Here is a 27,383-nt window from a genome sequence, read left to right as displayed (position 1 = left end):
CCTCTCCAGTGTACCGACCCCCGGCTGTCATCTGGTACGTTATCTGCTTCTGTGCCCCCTAGTGGTTGCAATAATATAGACTCCAATTCAGTACAGACCGTGACAGAATAATCTCGTGCCAAAGTGGAGTCCATTGTAACAATCTTGAAGCAGCAAGTTGCTGAACTTCAAAACTTTGGTACCACCTACCAAGAAAAATTTTCTAAGTTACAAACTGTGGTATCGGGTCAACAGCAGGAAATAATTGAGTTACAAAGGCAACTCCTGGATGTGCGCAATTCAAGCTCAGTCTCAAACGCATGGATGCCACTGCCTGCCAAGTTCAGTGGGAATCGTCAGCATTATCGAGGATTCCTCAACCAATGCAGGATTTACTTCCAGATGCAACCTGCTCCTTTTACCAGTGACAGGAAAAAAGTGCTGTTCATGATTAACCTCCTGACTGAAGAAGCACTTGCATGGGCCTCACCATATGTGGAAAAGAACTGTGACCTCCTCAATAACTTAGATTCCTTCATCACAGCTATGGATCAAGTTTTTGATGACCCAAATTGCTGTGCCACAGCGGAAACCAGATTGCATAATTTACGTCAAGGACGACGTTCGGTTGCTGAATACACATCAGAATTCCGCTGCTGGGTGGCTGACACCACATGGAATCCAGCAGCCCAGAGGAGTCAATTTCGTCGAGGATTATCAGAGCTAGTGAATGATGAGCTTGCCAGGGTCAAAACACCAGATCATTTGGAGGACTTTATTCAATTATGTATCCGAATTGATCAGAGACTTACTGAATGCAGAAAGGAAAGACTGCGGGTCCTTGAAAATAATCCGGCCTTCTCCTTTTTAGCAGCAAACCATCAACAAGGACCGGAAAATGCATCTGAACCCATGCAAATTGATGTAATCTGAAAACCTCTCCCAGCCCAAGAGAAGGAGAGGCAACATGCAGAGTACCTATGTCTCTATTGTGGGGGCTCTGGACATTTTGCCATTAATTGTCCTAACAAGAGGACTATATCCTTCACAAACACCAGGTCTGCAAGCAATTTGGACCTTTTTCAACAGCCAGATCCAGTTATGCAGACCATCTCATCGATAACACAAAATAAAGACAAAATACATTCGTCATCATCTCATTTTGTCATCCCCATTCAGGTCATAATGGGCACCCAAAAAGTACAATGTTCTGTCTTGTTAGATTCCGGAGCAGGAGGAAATTTTATGGACTTAAAATTTACACTCGACAATAATATTTCAAGTAGGACCAAATCCATGCCTATTGAAATGGAAACAGTGGACGGTTCTCCCTTATCTTCTGGACCTGTTACGCATGAGACAATTGAACTTGAGATTTCTATTGAGCCTAACCATCATGAAGCTGTCAGTTTTCACCTTATTTAGTCTCCGAAATTTCCAGTGATTCTAGCAATCCCCTGGTTTTCTGTTCATAATTCTTCTATCAATTGGGCATCAAGGACCATTAGTTTTCCATCTGAGTATTGTAAGAACAATTGCCATAGTAATCCACCTGTTTTCAAACAAACCACAGTCTCAGAAATTGCTCATAAGAATGAAGATAAACTACCACCTCAGTATCAACAGTTCTCTAATGTTTGCAGTAAGAGAAAGGCTGATCAATTGCCTCCTCATCGTCCTTATGACTGCCCCATTGAATTGCTTCCTGGAACGAAAATTCCATTTGGGCGGATTTATAACCTTTCTGAACCAGAATTAAAAGTACTAAGGGAATACCTTGATGAAAATTTGGAGAAGGGCTTCATTCGACCTTCCACATCTCCAGCCGGGGCACCTTTGTTCTTTGTAGAAAAGAAAGACTCCACTCTGCGGCCATGCATCGATTACAGAGAATTAAATAAAATTACAGTCAAAAACCGCTACCCACTTCCCTTAATTCCTGAGTTATTTGAAAGACTCCATTCTGCGAAGATCTTTACCAAGCTGGACCTAAGAAGGGCTTACAATCTCATACGGATTCGCCCAGGGAATGAGTGGAAAACCGCTTTCAGAATAAGATATGGACATTTTGAGTATCTGGTCATGCCCTTTGGCCTTAGCAACGCCCCAGCCACCTTTCAGCATTTCATCAATGATATTTTTCGAGATTTCTTGGACCAATTTGTTGTTGCTTATCTGGATGACATTCTTAGATTTTCAGATACCTTGGAGGAGCATCGCAGGCAAGCACAATTAGTCTTGGAACGTCTACAGGAGAACCATCTCTAAGTCAAACTCGAAAAGTGTGAGTTTGAGCAATCCAAGATTCAATTTTTAGGATATATCATCTCCCTAGAAGGTCTGAGCATGGATTCTAGCAAAATCAATGCGATAGTTGACTGGCCTACTCCAAGAAATTTAAAGGACGTTCAGCGCTTTATAGGTTTTGTCAATTTCTACAGGAGATTTATAAAAAACTTCTCAAGGATCATCTTACCAATTACCGTACTTACAAAGAAAACCAAGGCATTTTTTTGGTCTTCTGAGGCACAGGAGGCTTTTGACAAATTAAAAACTCTTTTTACTTCTGCACCCATACTAGTCCATCCAAATCTGGAATTACCTTTTGTTGTGGAAGTGGACGCCTCAGATGCTGCGGTAGGAGCCGTGTTATCTCAGCGAGTTGGAGACAAGATGCAACTTCACCCATGTGCATTTCTTTCTTACACCATGTCATCTGCAGAAAGGAACTATGATATCGGAAATAAAGAACTGTTAGCCATTAATGCTGCCTTCTCCGAATGGAGACTCCTTTTGGAGGGTGCCAATCATCCAGTGACGGTCCTCACTGACCACAAGAATCTGGAGTTCATCCGTACAGCTAAAAGATTGTCTGCAAGACAAGCACGATGGGCCTTGTTTTTCTCCAGATTTAATTTTATAATTTCCTCTCGGCCTGGATCAAAAAATGGCAAAGCTGATGCACTGTCCAGGATTTTTTCTGAACCTCAGGAGGGGTCAAACTCTGATGGTACCATTCTATACCCTAAAAATTTTTTGGGAATACTGGACTCTAAAGTTTTTTTACACCAAGATTAAAGATGGATACCAAGATGACCCTTTTCTTGACCATCCCCCGAAGGATGTCAATCTCTCTGGGTTTTGGATGCTGAACCACAGAGTATATGTTCCTGGAGCTGTGTGACTGGAAGTTCTCAAACTAGTCCATGATTCTAAACTCACAGGACACCCTGGAGTTAAGAAGACCCAAAAACTACTGCTTCGTTCATTTTGGTGGCCTAGTTGTACGAACGATGTGAAGAAGTATGTTTCCTCCTGCTTAACATGTGCACGAAACAAGACACCATGATCTTCTCCATTAGGACTTCTTCAACCCCTTCCAATTCCATCCAGGCCTTGGGGATCAATCTCAATGGATTTTATTGTGGATCTACCTCCTTCTAAAGAGATGACTGTGATCCTTGTTGTGGTGGATCAACTCACAAAAATGGCCCACTTCATCCCAACTAAAGGAATTCCTACAGCTGAACAAACCGCAGAATTAATTATTACAGAAGTATTTAGGCTGCATGGAATTCCTGACAATGTAGTCTCTGACAGAGGGGTGCAATTCACATCGAGGTTTTGGAAGAGCTTCTGTACAGTTCTGGGAGTGACTGTTGATTTGTCTACTGCATTCCATCCTCAATCCAATGGTCAGATGGAAAGGACTAACCAGACTCTCGAACAATACCTCCGCTGCTTTATTTCATACCTTCAAGATGACTGGGTGGACTATTTAGCGACAGCTGAATTTGCTTATAACAATTTGAAACACAGTTCTACATCCCAAAGTCCATTTTATGCTAACTATGGCTTACATCCAGTGATGATTCCTAACCTTCCAGTTAACACTCCCATCCCTGCTGTCAACAAAAAACTTGTAGGAGATTCAGAAGAAATTAATTGAGATGTTGCAGAAGGCCCAGGAGGACTATAAAAAAGCAGCAAATAGACATCGGAGAGCCCCGCCTACTTTTCAGGTGGGTGACAAGGTTTGGCTGTCCACTAAAAATTTAAAAACTCACGTACCATCTGCTAAGTTGGGTCAAAGATTCATAGGACCCTTTCAAATCTCGGCACAAATTAACCAAGTTGCTTTCCTTTTGAAACTTCCTAGTAATCTGAGAATTCACTCAGTATTCCACGTATCCTTACTCAAACCATTCTGTGAGAATCCATTTCCAGGAAGAACTCAGCCACCTCCTCCACCAGAAAAGGTTCATGGTGAAGAAGAATATATGATGGACAGGATTCTGGACTCTAGGAGAATTAGAGGTAATTTACATTATTATTATTATTATTTATTTATATAGCACCATTGATTCCATGGTGCTGTACATGAGAAGGGGTTACATACAAATTACAGATATCACTTACAGTAAACAAACTAACAATGACAGACTGATACAGAAGACATACTGTATTTACAGTTGCTCGGCACCGCGATGGGGACTCGAGTCGCGCCAAGTTTCGCAAACTTATTCATGGGGCGATTCGAGTCCTCATCGTCACTCTCTAAGCCTGTTTTCAATGACAAAATAAGGCTTTATAAGCGCTTCATTGATGATCTGATTATTATATGGAAGGGGACAGAGGAGGAAGTGGCACAGTTAATAAAGAAGCTCAATAATAACACCTGGGGGATTACCTTTACATCACAAATTAATAAAGAAAAAATGGTGTTTCTTGATCTAGAGATCAGCCATAGTGGGAAAAAGTTATTGCAAAATCCCACTTCAAAAAGGTGGATTCAAACGGCTTTTTAGATTTTAACAGTGCACATTACAAGAAGTGGAAGGTTAATATACCCTACAGCAAATTTTTTCGCATAAGAAAGAATTGTACAAGAGAATCTGATTATGTAGCTCAGTCTAAAATTCTAAAAAGAAAATTTAAGGAAAAAAGATACCCCAAAAATTTGATAATTAGTGCATATAGGGATAACAAAGTAAAAACACAGGAGGAATGTTTAAAAGGAAAAAATAGGAAGGGGGATAATTTGACCATTGGTAAAGAAAAAAGTTATGATCGCTGGAAATTGAATTTTGTGACCACATTCAAAAGGGGAAATAAAGTAATAAGAACTGTGCTTTCAAAATATTGGCATACAGTATCTTGAAGCGTGACCCTGTTTTGGGAAAATATCTCCCTGATAAACCAGGGATTAAATATAGAAGGGGGAAAACTTTGAAAAATTTGGTGGCCCAAAGTAAATTAAAAAAACTGTTGGATTCAAAAGGAAAAAACTATAAAAAAAAAAGTACGGATCAAATTTTATGTGGTGTTTCTCAAGGAACCGGAGTTTTTAAATGCACCTCTAAAAAATGTTGTATAGGTGGGATCATAGATCACGGGGCTAAAACTATCAAATGTAATAGTACTGGTGAGGTCTTTGAGATTTCACAAAGACTCAGCGGTAAAAGTGATTTTGTTGTATATGTAATCACATGCAGTTGCGGTTTGTAATATGTGGGACGCACAGTGCAGACACTGCGGTCCTGCATTAATGGTCACAGAAATAGAGCAAAAAACAGCTTTTTAAAACATAGTCTCTCAAGGCATCTACTAATTAAACATAACAAAATTTTTAACATAAAAGTAACTCAGACGGAGCAGATACCCTCTGGTGTTGCAAATAGGAATGCTCTTTTAAACCGGAAAGAAACGTTTTGGATATATCACCTGGGAACATTATATCCAAATGGATTGAATGATATCATAGAGAGAGTTTGAACGTTGCTTTTTTTTTTCTCTCTGGGTTTTTTTTTTTCCTTTTGGGTTTTTTTTTTCTTTCCTTCTTGCATCTATGTTGTCAAGGTTGGATCAATCAGTGGGTGTGTTCCTGAACTTAGTCCACACCCGAAATCAAGTTTCTGAGACTGGGATAAAAGGTTGATGCTATATATAAGTGTAACTGAATTTTATACTATTAGGATTTGTACTGTGTTTTTATGATACCTGATGAAGGATATACACTGTATCCGAAACGTGTTGTATCTCTTTTTTAACCGATGAAATAAAAAAATATGGAACATCATCTTTGGATGTGAGTCGTGGGAAACGCTGCCGTTTATGGGCTGGATGTGCCTTTCTTAATAGACTGATACAGAGGGGAGAGAGGACCCTGCCCTTTCGGACTTACATGCTACAGGATGTGGGGAAGGAGACAGTAGGTTGGTGGGTTGCAGCAGTTCCGGTGTTGGTTGAGGTGATATCACCGGTAGTGGTGGGATAGAAGGAGGTAGCGGGGTCATTGCAGGCTGTAGGCTTTCTTGAAAAGGTGGGTTTTCAGGTTCCGTCTGAAGGATCCAAATGTGGTTGATAGTCGGACTTGTTGAGGCAAAGAATTCCAGAGAATAGGGGCTATTCGGGAGAAGTCTTAGAGGCGGTTGGGTGAGGAGCAAATAAGTGTGGAGGAGAGAAGGAGGTCTTGGGAGGATCGGAGATTACGTGACGGAAGGTATCGGGAGATTAGTTCTGAGACATATGGAGGAGACAGGTTATAGATGGCCTTGTAGGTCAGTATTAGTAATTTGAACTGGATACGCTGAGGGAATGGGAGCCAGAGAAGAGATTTGCAGAAGTGAGAAGCGGAGGAGTAGCGAGGAGAGAGATGAATTAGTCAGGCGGAAGAGTTAAGGATGGACTGGAGAGGTGCGAGGGTGTTAGCAGGGAGACCACAGAAAAGGATGTTGCAGTAGTCGAGGCAGGAGATGATGAGGGCATGCACAAGCATTTTAGTAGACTGAGGGTGGAGGAAAGGATGGATTCTGGAAATATTTTTGAGCTGGAGGAGACAGGAGGTAGAAAGAGCTTGGATGTGCTGTTTGAAGGACAGGGCAGAGTCAAAGGTTACTCCGAGGCAACGGACTTCCGGTACTGGGGAAACTGTGATGTCATTAATTTTTATAGCTAGGTCGGGTGAGGAAGATCTGAGAGATGGAGGAAAGATGATGAGTTCAGATATGTCCACATTGAGCTTGAGGAAGTGAGAGGAGAAGAAGGAGGATATGGCTGATAGACACTCTGGTATTCTGGACAGCAGAGAGGTGATGTCTGGGCCAGAGAGGTAGACCTGGGTGTCATCAACATAAAGGTGATAGTGGAATCCGTGGGACTTTAAGAGTTGCCCCAGACCAAGTGTATAGATTGAGAAGAGTAGGGGTCCTAAAACAGAGCCTTGGGGGACTCCAACAGAGAGAGGATGGGATGAGGAGTGGGAGACGCTGAATGTGCGATTGGAAAGGTATGAGGAGATCCAGGATAGGGAAAGGCCTTTGATGCCGAAGGAGGAGAGGATCTGTAGTAGGAGGCAGTGGTTAACTGTGTCGAATGCAGAGGACAGGTCTAGAAGCAGGAGTATAGAGTATTGTCCATTTGATTTGGCTGTAAGTAGGTCATTAGTAATTTTGGTCAGGGCTGTCTCAGTGGAGTGATGGGGGTGGAAACCAAATTGTAGATTGTCAAAGAGCAAGTTAGATGATAGGTGGGAGGAAAGCTCAGCATGGACGTGCTGTTCCAGGAGTTTGGAAGTGAATGGGAGCACCGATATTGGGCGATAGCTGGACATAGCGGTTAGGTCGAGGATTGGCTTTTAAGGTTAGGCGTGATTGTGGCATGTTTGAAAGCAGAAGGGAAGGTACTGGACGTTAGTGATAGGTTGAAGAGGTGGGTTAGGGATGGGATAAGTGTGGTGGTGAGGTTGGTGAGGAGGTGGGATGGGATGAGGTCGAGTGCACAGGTTGTGTGGTGCGATTTGGAGAAGAGACGATTAAGTGATGTTGGAGAGTGAGGTTATGGGGTTTGGGCATTGGTCTGGTATACAAAGGGGTTGTGGTGGTTGAGTGATGAAGACTTGCCTTTTTTGGTCAATCTTGTTTTTGAAGTGTGTGGCAAAGTCCTCGGCAGAGATGAGGGAGGTTGGAGGAGACAGTGGTGGGCAGAGGAGGGAGTTATAAGTTTTGAATAATTGTTTGGGGTTGTAAGATAGGGAAGATACGAGGGTTGTGAAGTAAGCCTGTTTAGCAGAGGTGAGGGCAGATTTGAAATCGAGTGTTGCCTGTTTGAATGCGGTGAAGTCATCTTGCAAATTTGTTTTCTTCCAGCGCCACTCTGCAATCCTGGACACTTGCCGAAGCTTTTTAGTGGTGTTGTTGTGCCAGGGTTGTCTGTTGATACGTCGCATTCTACCATGAATGAGAGGGGCAACCGCGTCAATAGCTGATGCGAGAATGGCATTGTAGAAAGCAGTGGCACCGTCTGTGTCATGGAGTGAGGATATGGATGCCAGTGGTAGAATAGAGTCAGAGAGCGCGTGGGTGTCTATGTGCGCAAGGTTTCTGCAGGGGTGCGCATGTTGCTGGACCTGGGTGCCTGGTGAAGAGGACAAGGATGAGAAAGAGGGAGATGGGAGGTGGTGAAGTTAGAAAGAGAGCAGAGACGGGTGAAGACCAGGTCTAATGTGTGTCTGGCTGAGGAGGACCACTGAGTAAGGACTTACTGATCTTATGCAATGGAAAGGTTACGAACCGGAAGAAAATCCTTGGGAACCAGAGGACAACGTTCATGCTTCTAGACTTACAAGAGCCTTTCACTGGAGATATCCAGATAAACCAGGCCCTGAGATGTCCAGAGGCCATCCTGAAAGGAGGGGAGTACTATCAGGAATCGAACCCAGCACCTTCTTGTCCACGACCCAGCAGCTCTACCTCCTGAGCTATTCAAGTCAGCTGGACCGCTCCTTGCTAAAATCCAGATACCAGTGACTGTTGTTCCTGATCGGCTCCACCCTGTGTTCTCTAATTGGCCCTCTGATTGCTAATTACATGCCCTATATAAACCTGGCCTTGTGATTGCTGCAGTGTGAGATTATTGTGCTTCCAGCCTCTAGTCAAGTGCTTCCTTCTGCTGATCCTTTGCTACCCAACTGCCTCTCCAGTGTACCGACCCCCGGCTGTCATCTGACTACGTTATCTGCTTGATCCTCTACTACCGAATATATTGGTTGTTTCTTTTTTTAATATTTTTTACAGATGACACTGGCTTCGGGGATCAAAGTGACAAGTGATGGTGTGTATGTACTCTATGTCATATGTACTGTATGTCTGTATGAATGTATTGTAAGTAGTATGTATGTAGTATGTATGTTTGTGTTATTTTTTTTTTTTTACATTCAACATATTAGCCGGATGATGGGACTACTACTGTCCAATCATTGGCTAATGTGTCAATCACTGTCATTGCAGCAGGCATAGCCCGATGGAACTTGTAGTCCCATCGGAAGATGCCTGCACACAGACGCACAGACCCCCGGCAGGCCCGCACAGACCCTGGCAGGCCCGCACAGACCCCCCACGGTCACGCACAGTCTCAGCCCATGCACCACCCACACTCCATTATAATGCATCATGATGACATAATTTCAGCATGCCTAACAGGATGTGCCCACACTTCTTAGGATCCTCAACTGGCTCATTGCATTATGGGGACTTCTGATTCCGGTATTCGATATTGTAAAAATATCGGAACTCAGTATCGGAACTCCAATATCGCGAATATCGGCCGATACCCGATATTTGCAGTATTGGAATGCTCAACACTAGGCATGAGCAAACATGCTTGGATAAGGTGTTATCAGAGCATGCCTGTGTGCTAGCTTGTTTGTTAGGTAATCTCTACATGTGTTGTGACTGCGAAACAGCCGCGAGAGGTGCAAGTGCAGGGACTCAAACATGTTGTTCGAGCGTGCCGAAGTCACTCAGCACATGAGCATGCTCGCATAACAACTTGAATTTTTTGACATTTAACTGTATACAGTGGGGAAAAAAAGTATTTAGTCAGTCAGCAATAGTGCAAGTTCCACCACTTAAAAAGATGAGAGGCGTCTGTAATTTACATCATAGGTAGACCTCAACTATGGGAGACAAACTGAGAAAAAAAAATCCAGAAAATCACATTGTCTGTTTTTTTTCATTTTATTTGCATATTATGGTGGAAAATAAGTATTTGGTCAGAAACAAGCAATCAAGATTTCTGGCTCTCACAGACCTGTAACTTCTTCTTTAAGAGTCTCCTCTTTCCTCCACTCATTACCTGTAGTAATGGCACCTGTTTAAACTTGTTATCAGTATAAAAAGACACCTGTGCACACCCTCAAACAGTCTGACTCCAAACTCCACTATGGTGAAGACCAAAGAGCTGTCAAAGGACACCAGAAACCAAATTGTAGCCCTGCACCAGGCTGGGAAGACTGAATCTGCAATAGCCAACCAGCTTGGAGTGAAGAAATCAACTGTGGGAGCAATAATTAGAAAATGGAAGACATACAAGACCACTGATAATCTCCCTCGATCTGGTGCTCCACGCAAAATCCCACCCCGTGGGGTCAGAATGATCACAAGAACGGTGAGCAAAAATCCCAGAACCACGTGGGGGGACCTAGTGAATGAACTGCAGAGAGCTGGGACCAATGTAACAAGGCCTACCATAAGTAACACACTATGCCACCATGGACTCAGATCCTGCAGTGCCAGACGTGTCCCACTGCTTAAGCCTGTACATGTCCGGGCCCATCTGAAGTTTGCTAGAGAGCATTTGGATGATCCAGAGGAGTTTTGGGAGAATGTCCTATGGTCTGATGAAACCAAACTGGAACTGTTTGGTAGAAACACAACTTGTCGTGTTTGGAGGAAAAAGAATACTGAGTTGCATCCATCAAACACCATACCTACTGTAAAGCATGGTGGTGGAAACATCATGCTTTGGGGCTGTTTCTCTGCAAAGGGGCCAGGACGACTGATCCGGGTACATGAAAGAATGAATGGGGTTATGTATCGTGAGATTTTGAGTGCAAACCTCCTTCCATCAGTAAGGGCATTGAAGATGAAACGTGGCTGGGTCTTTCAACATGACAATGATCCAAAGCACACCGCCAGGGCAACGAAGGAGTGGCTTCGTAAGAAGCATTTCAAGGTCCTGGAGTGGCCTAGCCAGTCTCCAGATCTCAACCCTATAGAAAACCTTTGGAGGGAGTTGAAAGTCCGTGTTGCCAAGCGAAAAGCCAAAAACATCACTGCTCTAGAGGAGATCTGCATGGAGGAATGGGCCAACATACCAACAACAGTGTGTGGCAACCTTGTGAAGACTTACAGAAAACGTTTGACCTCTGTCATTGCCAACAAAGGATATATCACAAAGTATTGAGATGAAATTTTGTTTCTGACCAAATACTTATTTTCCACCATAATATGCAAATAAAATGAAAAAAAAAACAGACAATGTGATTTTCTGGATTTTTTTTTCTCAGTTTGTCTCCCATAGTTGAGGTCTACCTATGATGTAAATTACAGACGCCTCTCATCTTTTTAAGTGGTGGAACTTGCACTATTGCTGACTGACTAAATACTTTTTTTCCCCACTGTATGTCTGTTTTTATAGACCTGCTTTACCAGTCCAATTCACAGCCGTACATGCCACACTTATACTGTGGCCTGCAGACATATTTTCTTTTCTGTACATGTAACTACGTGGAATATTTGAGGTTAAAAAACACTGTCAAATGTTAATTATAGTGCTGTACAATGTGTGCTAAAAGAAAAATTGGAAATTGCAATGTATAGGGTAGTGTAAACGAAAACAAACACGCCATAGCAAACGCCATTGCAAACAGTCATAAGAGACCTCAGAATGTTTCACACTATCTGAAATTAATAGGAGGCTTTGCAGTAATGCAACTTGTGGTGAATTAATTTTTTTGCCAATGTGATTTAACCCCTTAAGCCCCAAGGGTGGTTTGCACGTTCATGACCGGCCAATTTTTACAATTCTGACCACTGTCACTTTATGAGGTTATAACTCTGAAACGCTTCCATGGATCCCGGTGATTCTTACAATGTTTTCTCATGACATATTTTACTTCATGTTAGTGGTAAAATTTCATTCATATAACTTGCGTTTATTTGTGAAAAAATGGAAATTTGGCGAAAATTTCGCAATTTTCAAAATTTGAATTTTTATGCCCTTAAATCACAGAGATACAACACACAAAAAACTTAATAAATAACATTTCCCTCATGTTTACTTTACATCAGCACAATTTTGGAACCAAATTTTTTTGTTAGGAAGTTATAAGGGTTAAAAATTGACCTGCGATTTCTCATTTTTGCAACACACTTTATTTTTACGGACCACATCACATTTGAAGCCACTTTGAGGGGTCTATATAATAGAAAATACCCAAAAGTGACACCATTCTAAAAACTGCACCCCTTAAGGTGCTCAAAACCACATTCAAGAAGTTTATTAACCCTTTAGGTGCGTCACAGGAATTTTTTGAATATTTAAAAAAAAATGAACATTTAACTTTTTTTCACTAAAAAATACTTCAGGTTCAATTTTTTTTATTTTACCAAGGGTAACAGTAGAAATTGGACTGCAAAAGTTATTGTGCAATTTGTGCTGAGTATGCTGATACCTGATATGTAGGGGGAACCACTGTTTCGGCGCATGGCAGACCTCAGAAAGTAAGGAGCGCCGTTTGACTTTTTCAATGCAAAATTGGCTGGAATTCAGATCGGACGCCATGTCGCATTTGGAGAGCCCCTGATGTACCTAAACAGTGGAAACCCCCCACAAGTGACCACATTTTGGAAACTAGACCCCCCCAAGGAACTTATCTAGATATGTGGTGAGAACTTTGAACACACAAGGGCTTCACAGATGTTTATAACATACAGCCGTACAATTAAAAAATCATATTTTTTCCACAAAAATGATCTTTTCACCCTCAATTCTTATTTTTCCAAGGGTAACAGGACCCTAAAAGATATTGTGCAATTTGTCCTGAGTGCGCTGATACCCCACATGTGGGGGTAAACCACTATTTGGGCGCATTGCAGAGCTCGGAAGGGAAGCAGCGCCATTTGACGTTTTTGGCTGGAATTGAGATCGGACACCATGTCGCGTTTGGGAAGCCCCTGATGTACCAAAACAGTAGAAACCCCCCACAAATGACACCATTTTCGAAACTAGACCCCCCAAGGAACTTATCTAGATGTGTGGTGAGCACTTTGAACCCCCCAGTGCTTCACAGAAGTTTATAATGCCCGGGGGTGAAAATAAAAAAATCGTATTTTTTCCACAAACATGATCTTTTAGTCACCAATTTTTTTTATTTTCCCAAGGGTACAAGGAGAAATTGGACCCCAAACGTTGTTGTCCAATTTGTCCTGAGTACGCTGATACCTCATATATGGGAGAAAACTACTGTATGGGCACACGTCGGGGCTCGGAAGGGAAGTAGTGACGTTTTGGAAAGCAGACTTTGATGGAATGTTCTGCGGCTGTCATGTTGCTTTTGGAGAGCCCCTGATGTACCTAAACAGTGGAAACCCCCCACAAGTGACCCCATTTTGGAAACTAGACCCCCTAAGGAACTTATCTAGATGTGTGGTGAGCACTTTGAACCCCCAAGTGCTTCACAGAAGTTTATAACGCCCGGGCGTGAAAATAAAAAAATCATTTTTTCCCACAAAAATGATATTTTTGCCCCCAATTTTTTTATTTTCCTAAGGGTAACAGGAGAAATTGGACCACAAAAGTTGTTTTGCAATTTTTCCTGAGTATGATGATACCCTATATGTGGGGGTAAATCACTGTTTGGGTGCATAGCGGAGCTTGGAAGGGAAGGAGCACCATTTGACTTTTTCAACGCCAAATTGGCTGGAATTGAGATCAGATGCCATGTTGCATTTGGAGAGCCCCTGATGTGCCCAAACAGTGGAAATACCACAATTATAACCCTAACCCCAACACACCCCTAACCCTAATTTCAGCCCTAACCCTAGCCCTAGCCCTAACCCTAGCCCTAGCCCTAACCCTAATGGGAAAATGGAAATAAATACATTTTTTTAATTTTATTATTTTTCCCTAACTAAGGGGGTGATAACGGGGGTTTAATTTACTATTTATGGCGGTTTTTATGTTTGGCAGCTGTCACATGCTAAAAGATGCTTTTTTTTGTAAAAATAGTTTTTGCATCACCACATATTGAGAGCTATAATTTTTCCATATTTTGATGTTTTTATTGGTACCATTTTCGGGCACGTGACTTTTTTGATCGCTTTTTATTCCGATTTTTGGGATGCAGAATGAACAAAAACCAGCGTTTCATGAATTTCTTTTGGGGGGGTGCGTTTATACCGTTCCGTGTGCGGTAAAATTGATAAAGCGGTTTTATTCTTTGGGTCAGTATGGTTACAGCGATACCTCATTTAGGTCTTTTTTATGTTCTGGCGGTTTTATGCTATGAAAACTATTTTATATAAAAAATAATTATTTTTGCATTGCTTTATTCTGCGAGCTATAACTTTTTTATTTTTTTGCAGATGACACTGTATGGCGGCTCGTTTTTTGCGGGACAAGCTGACGTTTTCAGCGGTACAATGGATATTTATAAGCGTCTTTTTGATCGCGCGTTATTGTACTTTTTGTTCGGTGGTATGATAATAAATCATTATTTTTTGCTTCGTTTTTTATTTTTTAAGGTGTTCGCTAAACGGGTTGACTAATGAGACAGTTTCATAGGGCGGGTCGTTACAGATGCAGTGATACCAAATATGTGTACTTTTATTGTTTTCTTTTTTTTTTTTTCACAAAATGAATTTATTGGGGAATATTTTTTTTATTTTTTTACTAATTTATTTAGCTTTTTTTTTTTTTTTTTTTTTTTAATTTTTACACTTTTTTTTAACTTTATTACATTGTCCAAGGTGGGACATCACTGTCCTGTGACAGATCGCTGATCTGTCACATCACAGATCACTGTGACAGATCAGCGATCTGTCACAGGCACTGCTGCAGACTTCCTCATGCCTGCGCTTTGCAGGCAGTGAGGAAGTCAGCTCCCTACAGGCCCCCGAAGGTCCCCGTCGCCATTTTGGATCCGGGGGCCTGTAGGGAAAGAGCCCCCCGCAGCAGCGCTACACATTGTGCTGCCGTGGGGGGCTCAGGGAAGCACGGAGGGAGCCCCTTCCCTGCCAATGCTTCCCTTTAACCCCCAGTGCACCACGATCGTGTTTGATCGCGGTGTACAAGGGGTTAAAGTGTCGTGGCGGTCCGTGACCGCCCCTGACACATTGTGCCGGGTGTCAGCTGTGAAAATCAGCTGACATCCAGCCGCGATCAGTGGCGCTCACCACGTGGGCGCTGCTGATCGCTATGACGTACTATCCCGTCCCTGGGCCTTAAGTCCCAGGGCACATGGACGGGATAGTACGTCTCATGGCAGAAAGGGGTTAAAAAAAATTGTAGAAGCTGGCAGACTTGAACAGTTGTTTTTCCATTCTAAATTGTTTATCTTGAAACATATGTTATGTCTGAAGTTGATGGAAGTTTAATTTTACAAAATAAATGTCAATATCTTCATAGATGTTTTCCAATACATGAACTGACTGATAATAAATAATGTAGCATGCTACACTCATTATATGTGCAACATGAACTGATGGTCAAGAGTCAAGATAATTGCACCACTACAGGGTGCAATTAAATTGTCTTTATCTGTGAATAGAGAAGGTAATAATGCTATGGGAATTTTGAATAGCTCACTGCCAACTAATTTTTGTTTCTGAAATTGGGAATAGTTGGACTGTTGGTAATTTTTAATGAGAAACATTACTCTGAAGTGAAACTCTATAAGAATTAACAGAAACTAAGGCATAAAATCTTCTATATTTAAAGGTGACGTAACATTTCATAATCTATTTTAAAGCAATCTAAATATGGATTAATTGCATTCAAATGTCTTCATTAGTTAAAGTCAAATTATAAATGTCGGTATATGCCAAATATTAACAAGATTTATAAATGCACATATACAAGGACACTATCATTTTTTTTACTTTCAAGATTAATAAAGCAACAATTAGTTTTGGATGTACAGAACCGCTAGGAAATATGTAAGAATTATATACACTACCGTTCAAAAATTTAGGGTCACTTAGAAATTTCTTTAATTTTGAAAGAAAAGCACAGTTTTTTCTAAAGAAGCTAACATTAAATGATTCAGAAATTCACTCTATACATTGTTAATGTGGTAAATGTCTATTCTAGCTACAAACGTCTGGTTTGTAATGCAATATCTTCATAGGTGTATAGAGGCCTATTTCCAACAACCATCACTCCAGCGTTCTTATGGTACTTTGAGTTTGCTAACTGTGTAAGAAGGCTAATGGATGGTTAGAATACCCTTGAAAACCCTTGTGCAAGTATGTTAGCACAGGTGAAAACAGTTTGGCTGAGTAGAGAACCTATAAACCTGATCCTCCTTTGACCTACTTGAGAATCTGAGCATTACATTTTTTTGGTTCCATTAAACTTTCAAAATGGCAAGAAAAAAAAGAACTTTCTTGTGAAACTCAACAGTCTATTCTTGTTCTTAGAAATGAAGACTATTCCATGCAAGAAATTGCCAAGAAACTGAAGATTTCCTATTGTACAACGGTGTGTACTACTCCCTTCAGAGGAGAGCACAAACAGGCTCTAACCAGAGTAGAAAGAGAAGTGGGAGGCCCCACTGCACAACTGAGCATCAAGACAAGTACAATAGAGTCTGTAGTTTGAGAAATCGACACCTCACAGGTCCTCAACTGGAAGCTCCATTAAATAGCACATGCAAAACGCCAGTGTCAACGTCTACATTGAAGAGGCGACTCCAGGTTGCTGGCCTTCAGGGCAGAGTGGCAAAGAAAAAGCCATATCTGAGACTGGCTAATAAAAGGACAAGATTAATATGGGCAAAAGAACACAGACATTGGACAGAGGGAGATTGGGAAAAAAGTGATATGGACAGACAAATCTAAGTTAGGGGTTTTTTGATCACACAGAAGAACATTTGTGAGGCGCAGAACAACTGAAAAGATGCTGGTAGAGTGCATGACGCCATCTGTCAAGCATAGTGGAGGTAATGTGATGGTCTGGGGTTGCTTTGGTGCTGGTAAAGTGGGAGATTTGTACAAGGGATTTTGAATAAGGAAGACTATCACTCCATTTTGCAATGCCATGCAATACCCTGAGGACAGCGCTTGATTGGAGCCAATTTCATCCTACAACAGGACAATGACCTAAAGCACAACTCCAAATTATGCAAGAACTATTTAGGGAAGAAGCATGCAGCTGGTATTCTATCTGTAATGGAGTGGCCAGCGCAGTCACCAGATCTCAACCCCATTGAGCTGTTGTGGGAGCAGCTTGACCGTATGGTACGCAAAAAGTGCCCATCAAGCCAAACCAACTTGTGGGAGAGGCTTCTGGAATCATGGGGTAAAATTTCTCCAGGTTACCTCAGGAAATTAACTGCTATAATGCCAAAGGTCTGCAATGCTGTAATTGCTACAAAGGGAGCATTCTTTGATGAAAGCAAAGTTTGAAGGAGAAAATTATTATCTCAAATAAAAATCTTTTTTTGAACTTTGTCAATGTCTGGACTAGATTTTAAATTCATTTGGCAACTCATTTGATTAATAAAAGTATGCGTTTTCATGGGAAACACAAAATTGTCTGGGTGACCCCAAACTTTTGAACGGTAGTGTAAATACAAAAATACATCAGAGACATATACAGTCAGAAATGAAAATGACCAATAATGGAACAATTCCCTACTTTTACCAATTTGGTTTAAAAATAAGCCTTTTACAGCAGCTGGATTTTTTTCTCCATCTTTTTTCATGTTGTCTACAAGTGGTCCCTTGGAATCTGTGCTGCAGTACGCCAAAGGAGGGTGAGCTGGCTATTTTCTTTATTCTCTTGTGGTATATTTGGACTAGTGCCGTGCACCCCTCAATTAGTTTTTAAACAAATCTTTTGATTGTCACAAACAGTGCAATCTTATTTATTGGTGGTATATACACCAATTTTTTCGGCGTTGAAGAGGCTTTTTATCATGACAGAGTTTTCTCAAGACCGAATTCGAAGAGCAGCTCAGGTGTTTTCGACTGATTCAGTTTCAAACTCTCTTGTTGGTGGTGCAATCCTGGAGCAGGATAAATTGGAAAAACTCATGATGTCTGAAACTAAGGTATGGTGGAATCACACAACCCTTTAAAATTATGTAGACAAAAAAAATTATACCGAGGGGTCTTCGGATCAAAAAATAACCACCACGGATTATTCCAATACCTTTGTAGACAAATGGAATGATATTCTGACTAACTGCTTCTTAGACCAATTTTGGATGAGGAGGAATTGCAATTGAAAGGATTGCAAAGTGAAATTGAAAAGGAGAAAGAAAATTTAAAGGTGAAAGTTAATATGTCTGAATATGAATCAGCTATACAGCAAATACAAACAGCTGTATTACAATTGAAAGATAGTTAGAACCAGAAAACAGACTAAATTCCGCCGTGATCAAAATGATTATAAACTGAATCAAGTTTATGAGTGGGGCAGATGGGAAAAACCCCATAAATCCCCAAAATCTATATTGAAAGTATTAATTATCATGAAAGGGGCAACCTACAAGCACGTGTGAGTTTTTAGTGCCTCTGACCCTGATCTTTCAGATAGCAACACCCATGATTTAGATTCCAACATTCCTTGTCAGGATTTTTCTTACTTTTGCAAGACAAAAAAACAACAAACGTGCAGGGCGCAAGCACCGCAAACAAAACAGGGAAGACAATACGACGCAGGAGAAAATTTTAAATAAGTCTATACCTGTGAATGTTTTGAATTTATCTAAACAAATTAGTTACGGTCTGAACTTTGTACCAACAAAAAACGTTTATTTGTTTGGGACCTTTTTAGATGTCAACCATTTCATTAGAAACCTCACTGTGAAGCGACATTTTTTCACTGAGGACATAGAAAATGTAGAGGTGGATGTATCACTGCCCACACAAAATGAATACCGCTTATTGAATTTTTCAAAACAAATGACAATCTTGAATTTACAAGATATGAACGAAGATGATAAATGTTTGACCAAGTTTCTCATTTCAGCATTCGAAATCCAACCTTTACCCTGTGCAATCCAGATCGGCATTAATGGATCAGTTAACTGAAGTTATGCAAAGGCAATTACGGGAATTGCATTCTACTGTAACAGCAGCTCACAAAGATAATGATAATCTTACCTGTGAAGAATCTCTGGCTTTAAAAGAATTGAGAGGTATGGATGCTATAATTTTCAGAATGTCTGACAAAGGGGGACTTGTAGTTGTCCTTGATTTGGATATATACAACAATCAAATGCATTCCTTATTGTCTGATTTGACTACTTACAAAAGGATATCAAGTAATCCACTCTGTAAATACACAAAGGAGACCCATTTTAGCATCAATGAAGGTTTTTCACTTGGTATATTAACTAAGCAGCAGAGAGATTATATAATTGTCGAACAACCTAAATTACCACATATGTATGGTCTTTCAAAGATGCACAAGGCAGTATTTCGACCCCCCATGAGACCAGTCATTTCTGGAATTGATTTTGTTATGGAACGGGCAGATGAATGGCTTAACTCCATGCTGCAGTCCTTAGTTCAGCGTACCTGCGGTTTTCTTAAAGATTCACAGGATGTATTAGACCAACTATCACAGGTGAGCTGGGATGACAATTGTTCATGGCTAGTCTGTAATGTAGTCTCGCTTTATACATGTATTCCCCATGAAATAGCATTGCAAGCATTGGGGTTCCATCTAGGTCGGTTCAGTGGGTATTCTAAGGATTTGTGTCATTATATTCTAGTTTTGGTTTCTTTTCTTATTACACACAATTTTTTCTTATTTGATAACAAATTTTTTCTCCAATGTAAGGGAGTTTCCATGGGGGCTAAATTTTCACCCTCTGTTGATAATCTGGTGATGTCATATTGGGAATTAAATTGGTTATATGTCTACACTAATCCTTTTGCCCCACATTTGTTCTGGCATGGGAGATACATCGATGACCTCCTGTTCATATGAAAGGGCAATGTATCTCCCATTCCTGATTATGTTAGTTACATCAATAACAATTCATATAATTAATTTACGTTTGTTACTCACAAGTCTGCTATTTCTTTTTTAGACCTGCAACTTGTGGGTGCAGATAATGGCATTGCTACTTCCACATTTTGCAAGCCAATTGCTGGAAGCAACATTCTACATGCAGCTAGCTGTTATCCCAGACACACTGGTACCAGTGGGGGAGTTTACCTGGATTAAACATAACTGTAATAACATCCATTTTTTGAATGGAGAATATTTGGATTGTGAGAACAAGTTAAAAAATAAGAGATATCCTGAGTGGATGTTGGATAGGGCGAAAAAAATTGCAACACAAAAAAATCATGTTGATCTATTCTATATTCTCCTAATAAAAGAAATGGGATAAAAAAAAATGGTGCTTTCTGAAATTAAAAAAAATATTTTTGAAATATCTCCCTATGTTGGAAGAAGATGAGATTTTATCAAAGATTCTGATACCAGGGTGTGCTGTGATTGCCAAAAGAGCCCAAACTTTGGGAAATATATTGTCAAATCCCAAATCTAAGAAAAAATCAGACATACTTGGCTTAATTGTAGGGGATTTTATAGGTGTGGGGAAAATAGATGCAGAATATGCAAATTTGTAACAACTTTTTCTGATTTGGATGCTTCTAAACAATTTTTTGTAAAACAATATTTGAACTGTAACAGTGAAAATGTAATTTGCATTATTCACTGTTCTAAATATGATAAAATGTATGTTGGATGCACAATAAGAAATGTAAAGAAACACATTTCTGAACATTTAACGGATACTTATAATACATCTGATTCTTTCCAAGCAATGTGCAAGGCATCTAGACATTTTATACAGCATCATCAAAGAAATATGTCCTCGTTTCAAGTGTATGCTATTGAAAAGGTTTATATGAACTGAAGAGGCGGTGATATTAAGTTACGTCTAAAGGACCGAGAAGCATGTTGGATGTTCAGCCTCAACACATGTAGCCCACAAGGACTGAATCTTCGCAGGGAATTGTTGTTCCATTATTAGTCATTTTAATTTCTGACTGTATATATCTCTGTATTTTTATATTTATATAATTCCTACATATTTTCTAGCGTATCTGTATTATGCATTTTGCGTTGTACATTCAAAATCTTGTATCTTTTAATATTATGGTTAGTTTTAGTCATTTGTTTTGTTTGTGGGGGTGGTCTATTTGTACCTTGGAGTATATAATGTTGGGTGTTCATTTTAAGTGCAGCTCTGGCAAAGAACACAGCTAGCATTTGATATGCATTGCTGCGATGTCTGCCACAATATCTTGATGTTTTTGATGTCATATCTACTTTTACCAATTTGGATTAAAGAATAAGCCTTTTACAGCAGCTGGATTTTTTTCTCCATTTTTTCATGTTGCCTACAAGTATTCCCTTGATATCTGTGCTGCAGTACGCCAAAGGAGGGTGAGCTGGCTATTTTCTTTATTTTCTTGTGACATAGGGAAAGCAGTCTGTGGTCTTGCAGGAAAAACTGGTAGATTAGATAGTTGATTGCCCTCTCCTCCTCTTTAGCGGTTAACACTATTGGCATTCTGAGGACACCAATACTACTAATAGTTTTGCAGGCCATTGCGGCCCTCGTCAAGATCAGACTATACAGCTTTTGAAAAATTAGCCCTATGGCTAGTCTTAACCTGATTTCACCATAGAGCATCACTAGTATTAGGAAAATTATCATAAAAGGTTACTTTAAAGCTTATTAAGCCAATATAGAGGATGCAAGTGTTTGGATCCAACTATGTCATCTAATTGACTTGATTACATGTGCAAAAGAATAAAACAGGATAAGGGTGCTTTCACATTGCATTCTGTGTCTCTATTGGGGCATACCTTCGAAATCCCAGGATGCATGGCCGACAGGGCCAATACACGGTAATGATGATGGCAGAGCAAACATGAGCTCTGCCATGCACTTTTTTCTAGAACGTATGCCTACAGGAAGTGGCCACTCAGACGCAGTCTACTACATCTGAGTGTCCATCTCCTGTAGGTGTACACTCCAGAAAAAAATGCAAGGCAGAGTTCGCGTTTACTCTACCATCACCATTACAGTTTGCTAGCCTCCAAGGAAGTAAAAGAGAGTATACAGATAGGATAGCATGGGATCACAGCTGCTGCTTTCTGTGAGATAAAACATTTCACTGCATGCTTAACAACATGTTGTACCTCACAGAAGTAATCAGCTACGATCTTATGCTGTCCGGTCTGTATATTCTCTTTTGCTTTCTCCCCTGCCCAGGAGCTGTGGTATGACCATGTTCCTGTATGGTCAGACACAGCCATTACACATTACCTTTCTGAATCCTACTCACAAAGGTACCATACACATGGTCTGGTTTTTAAATACATCGGTTAGGGACTGCTCTGATATGGGTATACCTTGACGCTTAGTAGAGCGGCTTAGTATACATTTTTTACAAAAAATCTTTCAACCAAATACCCTGTACTGTTATCATCTTTTTACTAGCACTTGCTGTTTACTGTTACTTTTTTACAACAGAGTATTTTTATACGTTTGTTATACTGTTTTTCTGTGTTACAGCCATTACACAGTACACAGCAGAGTCACATTTATAAGTTTATCTCAGCACAGGAACATTTTTTTAGCACATTAAATTGTGAAAGTTATTAGTATTCCAGGATCTGCTAGTGAAAATGCACTGTGTTCTTTGGACAACCCTTTTAAGGCCTTTGCACTTGTGTGTGTGTCTGTATATATATATATAGCCTCATGTAAGACATACTCATTTTATTTTCCAGTAGTGTATAACAATTTACAGCTGACTACCCAAATGATAAATGGGAATGGGTTGATTAGTAGTAAGTTTCAAATGCTGCATTTCAACCATGAACTAAATGAACGCAGGTGACATTTACGTTCAGAGGTGCTCTGTGAGCTCTTGGTACATACTCGGGAGGGTGTTTGTTTTGTTCCACTCCGTAATGAGGACATAATAATAACAGAAAACAATGGTGTAAATTATGCTAGTGACATTTGTAATTATCCTTGGAATTAAAGATGATCATAATATTTTTTCTTGCTGAAATGATGCAGTGCTAGTGGGAAGAGATGAGAACGACTGCAGCTATTTGCAAGTCCTGCTTCAGTGGACAGTTACCAATTTAATAGAATATGTGAGCAGAAAAAAAAATTGCTTCTTTCATGAGGCTTATCTATCCAAGTGTTTATGCATTTTTCCTTTGTTTTTATGATCTTCTAGAATGCAGTAGTTTATGCAATAATATTACATTAATGGTTTCAAGCATGCACAATATTCAGGTATATATAAAACAACAGACAAAATTATGTACACAATTTACCAGGATTCCAAAATACCATGTCTTCAAAATAATAAAAACAATGATTTGTGTAGGTCAGTATACCAGAATTCAATGTGGAAAAGGGGAAACAATGTTCTTTGGTCACCTTAGGCCTTTAGGTTGTGATTCAATAAGAGATCTGCTGAGATACAGACTTTGCTGTTACCGTGTCGGTGCCAGATACTATAGCTGTAGGACACTTTCAGAGGTTTTATGGAGTTTATGTATCCATGATTCAGAGCTGTCTTGGCAGCATGAGATGGACCAACAAAATATTTATTCCTTCCTGCAAAAGGATAAGGCTGTATGTCCAGATTGCAGATCAGTAACTGCAACCCACAGTATCATTTAGCCCCTTGGAAGCCAACAGCCCATGCCAATTGTAGTGCACATCACCTGTAATGTGAGTACAACACTTGGAACAGGAAATTTTTAGCAACTCCAACTATTTGACACTTTAGATGCCATACTTAATAGCAACAGTGGCATCTAGGAGCTTCTGCAGGGGGAGAGAGCTCCCTCTGTTACCTTATTGCCCCTAGCATTAGCATAGATGTATTATCATGGCAGTCAAGACCTAACAGTGCTTGAAATGCAGTTTTTTGGTAAAATAAATCCTTAATACAGTGGCAATACAGACATAGAAGCATGTATTTTACATTTTACATTATGGAGTACAGTGCAGTATTCAGTACTAACCCCTATATAATGAAATATGTTGCACAAAACTTAATGTGTCACATATTGAGGTCTGTGATTGTGGTGCTGGAGAAGGAGGGCATCAATACCATGGAAGACAAGAAGAACAAACTATTCAATTTTGGAACAAATCAAGCCAGACATGTCAGTCAAAGAAAAGAACACCAAGCTACGACTCGCCTACTCTAGATACATCATACGAAGAGAGAAATCACTGGAGATGGACATCAAGGTTGGAAGAAAAGAAGAAACAAGGTGAAGAGGAAGACTGGCAATTTGTTGGCTTGATACTATCACGATAAGGATGGAGAAGACCCTGGTGGATGTATCTAGGCATGCACGGTATCGATCATCCTAGAGATCAATAATCACCATGTTTCAAAATCAGTCTGAAGGCAGCTAAAAAAAAAAAATCACATTGCCTTGTGTATTATAGCGTTAAATTGAAAATGGTTCTTAACCCCTTCCTTACATTGGATGTACTATACCGTCCATGTGACCTGGGACCTAAGTCCCACGGATGGAATAATATGTCACACGCGATCAGCGGTGCTCACGGGGGAGTGCCGCTGATTGTGGCCTGGTGTCAGCGGCTTGGTGTCAGGGGGCTCCCTGCATGCTTCCCTAAGACCCTCGGAGCAGCGGAATGTGGTCGCACTGCTCTGAGGGTCTCCTCCCTGCAGGCCCTCTTATCCAATATGGCCGCGGGGGCCCTTGGGGTCCTACAGGGAGGCGGCTTCCTCAGTGCCTGCTGAGAGCAGGCACTAAGAAAGCCTCTGCAGCATCTGTCAGATCGCTGATCTGACACAGTGCACTGCAAAGTGTCAGATCAGCGATCTGACACTTTATTGTAATGTCCCCCTGGGACAATATAATAAAGTAAAAAAGACAGAAAAGTATAAAACTAATTCCTAAATAAATAAATCAATATAAAAATTCCCTAACAAATTCTTTTATTTTTAAAAAAATAAAACAATAAAAGTATACATATTTAATATTGCCACGTCCGTAACGACCCGCACTATAAAACTGTCCCACTAGTTAAGCCCTTTAGTGAACCGCTTCAAAAAAAAATAAACAAGGCAAAAAGCAATGCTTTATCATCATACCGCCGAACAAAAAGTGCAATAACACATGATCAAAAAGACGAGTATAAATAAACATGGTACCTCTGAAAACATCATCTTGTCCTGCAAAAAACGAGCCACTACACAGCATCATCAGTGAAAAAATAAAAAAGTTATAGCAAAGCGATGCAAAAATAATTATTTTTTATATAAAATTGTTTGTTTTTATTGTATAAAAGCGCCAAAACATAAAAAATGATGTAAATGAGGTATCACTGTTATCGTACCGACCTGAAGAATAAAACCGCTTTATCAATTTTACCACACGAGGAATGGTGAAAACGCTCCCTCCCAAAGAAATTCATGAAATGCTGTTTTTTGTTCATTCTGCATCCCAAATATCGGAATAAAAAGCAATCAAATACTATTTTTACAATAAAACGTGTCTTTTAGTGTGTGCCAGCTGCCAAACATAAAAACCCACCACAAATAGTAAATCAAACCCCTTTTATCACCCCCTTAGTTAGGGAAAAATAAAATTTAAAAAATGTATTTATTTCCAGCTAGGATTAGGGCTAGGACTAGGGATATGATTAGGGCTAGGGTTAGGGATGTGTTGGGGTTAGGGTTGAAGTTAGAATTGGGGGGTTTCAACTGTTTAGGCACATCAGGGGCTATCCAAATGTAACATGGCATCTGATCTTAATTCCAGCCAATTCTGCATTGAAAAAGTCAAATGGTGCTCCTTCCCTTCCAAGCTCTGCCATTCACCCAAGCAGTGGTTTACCCCCACATATGGGGTATCTTCCTACTCAGGACAAATTGCATATCGGGGGTTCTCCAAATGCGACATGACACCTACAGACCATTCCATCAAAATCTGATTCCAAAACGTCACTACTTCCCTTCCGAGCCCCGACGTGTGCCCATGCAGTAGTTTTCTCCCACATATGGGGTATCAGGGTACTCAGGACAAATTGGACAACAACTTTTGGGGTCCAATTTCTCCTGTTACCCTTGGGAAAATAAAAAAGATCATGTTTGTGTAAAAAATATGTTTTTTTCTATTTTCACGCCCGAGCGTTATAAACTTCTGTGAAGCACTTGGGGGTTCAAAGTGCTCACAACACATCTAGATAAGTTCTTTAAGGGGTCTAGTTCCCAAAATGGTGTAATTTGTGGGTTTCCACTGTTTAGGCACATCAGGGGCTTTCCAAACGTGGCATGGCATCCGATCTCCATTCCAGCCAATTCTGCAATAAAAAACGTCAAATGGCACTCCTTCCCTTCCAAGCTTTGCCATGCACCCAAGCAGTTGCTTACCCCTACATATGGGGTATCAGCAAATTCAGGAGAAATTACCCAACAAATTTTGTGAAAATAAAAAAAATTGGTTCTGAAGTAAAATGTAAAAAAAAAAAGTTAAATGTTATTTTTTCCTTCCACATTGCTTCAGGTCCTGTGAAGCACGAAAAGGGGGTCTAGTTTCTAAAATTGGGTCACTTGTGGGGGTTTCCACTGTTTAGGCACATCAGGGGCTCTCCAAATGTGACATGGCGCCCAATCTCAATTCCAGCCAATTTTGCATCAAACAGCGCTCCTTCCCTTCCAAGCTCTGCCATGCACCCAAACAGTGGTTTACCCCCACATATGGGGTATCGGCGTACTCAGGACAACTTGCACAATAACTTTGGGGGTCCTGTTTCCCTTGGAAAAATAAAAATTGGGGGTGAAAAGATCATTTTTGTGGAAAAATATGATTTTTTTAATCGTACGGCTGTACGTTATAAAATTCTGTGAAGCCCTTGGGGGTTCAAAGTTCTCACCACATATCTAGATAAGTTCCTTGGGGGGTCTAGATTCGAAATTGGTGTCATTTGTGGGGGGTTTCCACTGTTTAGCCACATCAGAGGCTCTCCAAATGCGATATGGCGTCCAATCTCAATTCCAGCCAATTTTGCTTTGAAAAAGTCAAACGGCACTCCTTCTCTTTCAAGCTCTGCCATGTGCCGAAACAGAGGTTCCCCCACATATCAGATATCAGCGTACTAAGGACAAATTGCACAATAACCTTGGCAGTCCAATTTCTCCTGTTACCATTGGTAAAATAAAAAAAATTGGATCTGAATTAATTTTTTTGTGAAAAAAAGTTAAATGTTCATTTTTTTAAACATTCAAAAAATTCCTCTGAAGCACTTGAAGGGTTAATAAACTTCTTGAATGTGGTTTTGAGTACTGTCGGGT

General features: G+C 40.4%; 1 long non-coding RNA gene across 1 annotated transcript; it reads left to right on the top strand.

Annotated features, from left to right (window-relative positions):
* Nucleotides 1–8,911: 8,911 nt before the first annotated feature.
* Nucleotides 8,912–21,378, top strand: LOC141050854 (uncharacterized). Its single transcript, XR_012220537.1, has 4 exons — nucleotides 8,912–9,090; nucleotides 19,018–19,186; nucleotides 19,453–19,617; nucleotides 20,829–21,378. It is a non-coding gene; the product is annotated as an uncharacterized lncRNA (long non-coding RNA).
* Nucleotides 21,379–27,383: the final 6,005 nt, after the last annotated feature.

The sequence above is a fragment of the Dendrobates tinctorius genome, unplaced genomic scaffold (assembly GCF_039654945.1).
Source record: "Dendrobates tinctorius isolate UK_male_01 unplaced genomic scaffold, ASM3965494v1 ptg000154l, whole genome shotgun sequence".
Classification (NCBI taxonomy): Eukaryota; Metazoa; Chordata; class Amphibia; order Anura; family Dendrobatidae; genus Dendrobates; species Dendrobates tinctorius.
The sequence above is the reverse complement of the archived record's forward strand: the minus strand, read 5'-3'. Positions and strand labels throughout refer to the sequence as shown.